Here is a 7,166-nt window from a genome sequence, read left to right as displayed (position 1 = left end):
TGTGGCTGACGCTCTCAGTCGAAAGGACACACTACCTAGACGCGTACGAGCACTACAGCTCACTCTTCAGTCTACTCTTCCTGCACAAATACGAGATGCTCAAATAGAAGCATTGAAACCAGAAAACGTCAGAGCAGAAGCCTTACGCGGCTCAAGGCAACGATTAGAACAAAAGGAAGACGGTGCCTATTATGTAACGGGGCGTATTTGGGTCCCACTATATGGCGGCTTACGAGAACTTGTGATGGATGAAGCACACAAGTCTTGCTACTCGATACATCCTGGTTCAGATAAGATGTACCACGATATCAGGACGACGTATTGGTGGCCTAGTATGAAGGCCCACATTGCCACTTATGTCGGCAAATGTTTGACCTGTGCGAGAGTCAAAGCAGAATATCAGAAACCATCAGGCCTACTGCAGCAACCCAAGATACCACAATGGAAATGGGAAGAAATTTCCATGGATTTTGTTACTGGCCTGCCTAGATCCCAGCGTGGGAACGATACCATTTGGGTGATCGTGGATCGACTCACAAAGTCTGCACACTTCCTGGCAATTAAGGAAACGGATAAGTTCTCTACCTTAGCAGACGTCTACTTGAAAGAAGTTGTTTCGAGGCACGGAGTGCCAACCTCTATTATTTCGGATCGGGATGCACGATTCACTTCAGAACTATGGCAAGCAATGCACAAAGCTTTTGGCTCACAGCTAGACATGAGCACAGCATATCACCCTCAGACGGATGGGCAGTCTGAGCGCACGATTCAAACCCTAGAAGACATGCTTCGGGCGTGTGTCATTGATTTTGGCAACAGCTGGGAAAAGCATCTCCCTTTAGTGGAGTTTTCGTACAATAACAGTTACCACACCAGCATTCAAGCCGCTCCATTCGAGGCATTGTACGGACGTAAATGCCGGTCACCTCTTTGTTGGGCAGAGGTGGGGGATAGTCAAATCACAGGACCAGAAATGGTAGTTGACGCTACTGAACGGATTGCTCAGATACGGCAACGCATGGCGGCGGCTCGCGACCGTCAGAAAAGCTACGCTGATAAGCGCAGGAAACCACTCGAGTTCCAAGTTGGGGACCGAGTGCTACTCAAAGTCTCACCCTGGAAGGGTGTGGTTCGTTTTGGCAAACGGGGCAAACTCTATCCGCGGTATGTCGGACCGTTTGAGATCGTAGAAAGAATAGGCAAAGTAGCCTACAGACTAAACCTACCAGCTGAACTCGGTGCAGTTCACAACGTCTTTCACGTGTCGAATCTGAAGAAGTGCCTGTCAGATGAGACCCTCATTGTTCCTCTGAAGGAACTCACTATCGACGAGCAGTTGCGATTCGTCGAGGAACCAGTAGAAATCACGGACCGGGATGTTAAGGTCCTCAAGAACACGAGAATCCCTCTTGTTCGAGTTCGTTGGAACTCCCGTCGTGGCCCAGAGTTCACCTGGGAACGCGAAGATCAAATAAAAGAAAAGTACCCCCAATTATTCGCGAACAGTACAACCACTACTGAGGCTGAAGCTACCACGGAATTTCGGGACGAAATTCCAGATCAACGGGGGGAGGATGTGACACCCCAGGAAAAGCAGTAAACGATACAACTTACCTAGCTTCCTCAGTGAGTACGTACCAAATTTCGGGACGAAATTTCTTTCAAGTTGGGGATAATGTGACAACTCGTACTTCAGAACCTATATTTGTGTTTACTGTGACGTGTATGAACTCTATGTGATTATTTGATATGTTGATATTAACGAATAAATGCTACATGTTATGTGAATATGTATACCTGTCACGCAAGCCTTTAGGGCCGCACACTTCATCTCTCGTTACATCTCTTTCTCGGCCCACTCTATGCTTGACTCGAGACCAAATGGCAACCCGTGTAAAGGGTTCGGCCCACTCCAATTACACGCATAACACTAGGAGATGGGGTATACTCCTCATGGTTGCAAAACACTTTACACATACACAAACCCTAGGAGCTCTCTTTCTCTCTCTCGTTTTCCCCTTGGAACCCGACGTCAACCTCTCAACTCTCGAGGATCCTTGTGTTCGGATCATTCTATTCCTCTCAACCTGTTAGTATTTGTTAATTGTTGTGTTATGATATGTGGTTATACATGTCTCATGTGATGAATTGTAAATGGTACATGATTGTTGATAAATGATTGGGTATTGTCATATGATGATCTAATCCGATTCGGGTGTATGCATGATAACCGGCTGTGATGTTATGATTTGTGGTATTGATTGGTTTATTGTACACATGACTTAGGGTTGCATGATAGTCTTTAAATTCATTAATCATATGATCCGATTATATGTCCCTTATGATATTGAATTACTGTTCTTGGATTGATGATGATTGCGGTGATATGAACGTACTTGAATGTTGAATAATCGTGATTTGATCTGATTGTGAAACTGCCAAAGTTGTTTGCTAATATTTCGGAAACAATGAGTTGCATAGTAGGAAACTGTTATACTTCATAGTCTCGAAGAGGGTTGCGAGTCGAGAACCCACAGTCTCGACTCGAGACTGCACATCATCAGCACATACAGCACAACCCGAGACCACGGTTGCGGGTCCGGTTGCGACTCGAGACCGTGTAGTCTCGACTAGTACATGATGACCCGAGACCTCCTTGTTGCGACTCGAGACCTTGAGGCCAGCACAACTCGAGACCGCACTGTCTCGACTCGAGATCTCCAGTCTCGACTCGAGACCACGAACACGGGCACACTGTTTTGGACTTTGCACCCTGTTACGAGCCCAACCATTTGGGCCGCATACTTGGACTTTGTTTACGTGACTGTTCTGTTGATGAACTGCCATAATTATACGTGTATGCTATGGTCATTACTTGTGTACAATACGTGTAGAATATAAGTGCACTATTTGAATATGAACCTGACTTGTATGGTAACCATGGTAGGACGTGGTTGACCACCTTAGAGCTTGATTGACTTTTCTGTGTATCTGCCGAGCAAAACCAAGGTGAGTTCACACCCTTACCAAGGCATGGGATTCCCGGTGGGTAGGGAATGGGATTGAAGGAAAAGGATTGATGAATTATTTGGATTACACTGTTACTAGACTATCTACCATCGTCCTCGGGTTAAGCAGGGCACTTACGTAAAACCTACGTAAACAAGTACTTACCACTGTCGTCAGGGTTCAAGGGACACTTACGTAAAACCTACGTATACTCACACATGCTACTGTCTTCCGGAGTTAGGAAGGACACTTACGTAAAACCTACGTAATTACGTAAACCCCCGCGTACCACTGTCCTCGGGTAAAGAAGGGCACTTTCGTAAAACCTACGTATACCTTGTACGTACTATTGTTCTCGGGTTAAGAAGTACACTCATGGTTACGAATAGTCTAGTGTATGTACAAATGTGGGAAGCCCCCACCAATAGAATGTGGGAAGCCCCCACCAATAGAACATACTATATACAAATGTGGGAAGCCCCCACCAATAGAACATACTACCGGCCCAGTAGAGCCACCTGTTACGACATGAACTTACTATTACGAACTTACTTACTGTGAACTCGCTCAACTAGTTGTTGACTCTCTGTTACATGCCTTGCAGGACAATAGGTACTTGGAGCTTGCACGGGAGGCGCGATCGTTGTGGGCACATGGACTGTTGAGTTCCATGTTAAACATTTACTATTGAGAACATGATACTTATATTGGGTTTTTACATAAATGCTTCCGCTACACAATTGATTATGTTTGGTTTTGAAAACACCTTTTGTATTGATGAATGACTTTTACTATTTAATTATATGTTCAGTATGATTGGTGACTTGATCCTGGTCACGTCACGCCTCCAAGTGGTGGTACTCCGCGGGTGAATTTTTGGGGGTGTGACATTGATAGCTTCTCTGAGAAAGAGCTGGCTTGGGCCAAGAAAGTGAGCGAGTTAACAAAGAGGCACGAGATTGAGATGGGTGATCTCAAAAAGAGTTTTGAAGCTGAACGATTGAAGCCGAAATCTGATAGAGAGGCCTTGGCTGTTCAACAGAAGGCTTTTGATGAGGAGAAAGGTGGTTTGAAGACTTTGGTTGCTCAAGCCACTAGGGATAACCAATGGCTCATTGAGCAAGGTTTTCATCAGGTTGTTACCTATCTTCTGCATTCTAAAGAGTTTAACTTCGCTCTTGGCGAGGCTTACACTAAACTGCTCAATCTGGGAAAACATCAAGGTCTTATTGCGGGTTATAAGCTTCACGAGTCTGGCCATCCTTTGGAAAAATCTCCCTTGTACCGTCCCGAGGCTTCCAACATCTTCAAGAGTTCTGTTGAGCAAATGGAGAGGTTATCGTACCCGTATGTGAGTCAGGTTGTTTCTTGTTATGATAAGCCTCTCTCCATCTTGCAGGGACTGAAGCCGGACGGTTTGAATGAAAAGGTATGTGTTGAAATACTTAGTTCCCTTTCAAGGAAACGTTCCTACTCGGGAGACAGTGAAGATACCTTTCCTGAAGAATCTGATACACCTAAGGATGCCAGCTTGGAGGGTTCAACTGTTGATGATCAGGGCCCAAAGGCTAAGAAGGTTAAGAAGACTAAGAAGGCCAAAGGTAACAGCTTTGGGGCCTCTAAGCCTTCTACTGATGCATGAAATTCGTAGCTTTCTTAGCACTTTTAAAACAATTTGTGGTTTGTGATGTTAACCTTAAACAATATTAGGTTTTCAGGAACCCTTAAGGTTCCTGTTGGTTGTGTTTTAGGCCCGCGTGGCCGTTTGAACAATATCTTAACTTGCAAGTCACTGGGGCTTGTTTTAACTTATGCTTGAAAGTCTTTCAGGGCTTTCTTGGTTATGATATTATGCTTAGCTATTTTCTGTGTTGTGTTTTTATACTTGTGCCTATTTTGTTAAGGCAGCTTGGTTGGTTTTAAGCTTTTAAGCTTTTTGGCTATCTGTAGATAGGTTGAAACCATTGAGGTTTCAAGTTGTCACTTCGGAGGCTTGAAGCCTTGAAGGCTTCTTAGTGTTTTGGCTTGACTTTGTTTGTGTCTTTAAAATTTTTTGTTTAAGTTGCATCATTTTTGTCTTCTCATAACTTTGTCTTTGTCGAGTTTGTGTTGCCCTTATGTTTTTTATACTTTAAAGGGTTCAGTGCTGCAGTCACTTAGCCTTGGTATTTTTAACAAGAAGGCATAACACCTATCCTATTTGTTTTCTTGTTTTTGTTTGATTTCGTAAGCCTGTTTGTTGATTATTTTTCTAAGGCTTAAGGAACATTTGGTGTAGGTTGTTCAAACCCATCTATGAGATAATTTTATTTTTAATTAATAAGTCTCATGGAGTTGTATTGATTTAGGAACTCACCCCTTATATAGGTTCATTCAACCCTTGAACCTATTGAGCGATGTGGCCTGGGAGCTCATCCTCTTACATGGCCCCTGCTGTCACGACCCTCGACCCCACCCTGGATGGAATCGAGCACCGCGAGCAGCCAAGTGGTACCGGTGGTTTATTTTAAAAACATTGCAGCGGAAATTTCATCAGGAACGTGAGTTAGGAAAAAGACCAGAGTTTAGAAACACCGGATTTTATTTATTAAATAGATGGGATAAAAACCCATGTTTTACAATGGTAGCTTTAATAAGGGATAAACCCAATTATATAAAACAATTTTTCTTAATTTAATTTAATTGATAAAAATGAGCCACTTCTGTAAGTCTTGCTGGTGTCGTATCCAACTCTTACTCCAATCTACTGTAATTACCTGAAACACGTTTTAAAAAGGTTTTGTCAGCAGGGAAATACTGAGTGAATCATTCATTTTAATAAAATGACACATTGTTATAATATACAGTATTAAGAGCGATTACAATGTTTATATGTCAACCAATTACCCACAGTATTTGTCACTCGACTCGTTTCTGTGACTGTGGTCATATCACTGTTGGGTCCGTTCACCCAAAAGTGACATATATCATGATTTAGGTACGCCCACCTAAACTGATAAAAACAATAGTAATGTGCACAATACCCCACATACCGGCTGTAATTGAAGACTACAAAGACTTAATCCCTGTAATTATAACTTTGGAAAATAATATGGAGTATTGTAAAATAGTTGATAAAAATAGAATGACTCACATTATAAGCATGCAGATTTATACGGCAGAGTTTAGCCTATTGGTTAGCTTAGATATTGCAGGCAGAGCTTAGCCTATTGATTAGTCTTGTAACCTAGTGCACACGAACTCGGTAAGTAACTAATACAGCATTTACGATAACTCACGAGATTAAAACCCTCACGACAAATGACAAAGTGCAATCACTTAAACATCCATCGGATTCACGACGAATGACAGAGTATTCCCCGAGTTCGGGTGGTACTCAAACATCCTGTCAGAATCACGACTAATGACAAAGGATAACCCAATTTGAGCAGCACTAAAACATTCATCGGATAGTTTCAATCGATCGAACATTGAATTGTAGCAGCGATCGAGTTAATACCCGGTATCGTAGCAGCGCCTCGCTATCCTGAAAGCAATATTCGAATTTGGATAGTATAACTTCGTTTCTAAAAGAAACTTTCTACACCAGAGGACTGCCTGGGACCTAAGCTATTTATAGGTGAATTTAAGGTCTGTCGCGGCCCGCGTAACACCTTAGCAACACCTTACGCGGCCCGTGTGGCCGCCCAGTCTACGCGTAGGTTTGACTAGTCACAAGTAGGTGTGCCATGCAGATGACACGTAGCCCTTGATGCTTATCCGGTCATCTTTCAAGTGGACGCGGCCCGCGTAAGGGTCTGCCTATCCTTTACGCGGCCCGTCTGAGAACCAGGAAATCTTAATTTCTTGATCTTTGACATGGATTGGGGTTTCAGGGGTCCGGGGTTTTACTTATGGATCAATTTGGGATCTTTTTTAATATAATTATATCACAAAGAAAAAGGAATTGGATGAGAGAGAGAGTTCGAGAGAGTTGGAAAATATTAGGATGTGCCTGGTGCTATTTATAGTTAGGTGTTCCTTGATCCTTCATACTACAGGAAGACATGTACTTATATTTTGAATGTTAGGTGGGACACGTACAGTGCCACTCGTCCCTTGTAGATTTAACAATTGAAATCTTTTATTATTATATAACTTACATACTTATCCATAAC

General features: G+C 43.0%; 1 long non-coding RNA gene across 1 annotated transcript; it reads right to left on the bottom strand.

Annotated features, from left to right (window-relative positions):
* Nucleotides 1-5,725: 5,725 nt before the first annotated feature.
* LOC110896727 lies at nucleotides 5,726-6,966 on the bottom strand. Its single transcript, XR_002568116.1, has 3 exons — nucleotides 6,509-6,966; nucleotides 6,143-6,235; nucleotides 5,726-5,765 (listed from the first exon to the last, which is right to left on the bottom strand). It is a non-coding gene; the product is annotated as an uncharacterized LOC110896727 (long non-coding RNA).
* Between the last annotated feature and the right edge of the window lie 200 nt (nucleotides 6,967-7,166).

Source organism: Helianthus annuus, chromosome 12 (assembly GCF_002127325.2).
Source record: "Helianthus annuus cultivar XRQ/B chromosome 12, HanXRQr2.0-SUNRISE, whole genome shotgun sequence".
Classification (NCBI taxonomy): domain Eukaryota; kingdom Viridiplantae; phylum Streptophyta; class Magnoliopsida; order Asterales; family Asteraceae; genus Helianthus; species Helianthus annuus.
This window is presented reverse-complemented; position numbering and strand designations above follow the sequence as displayed.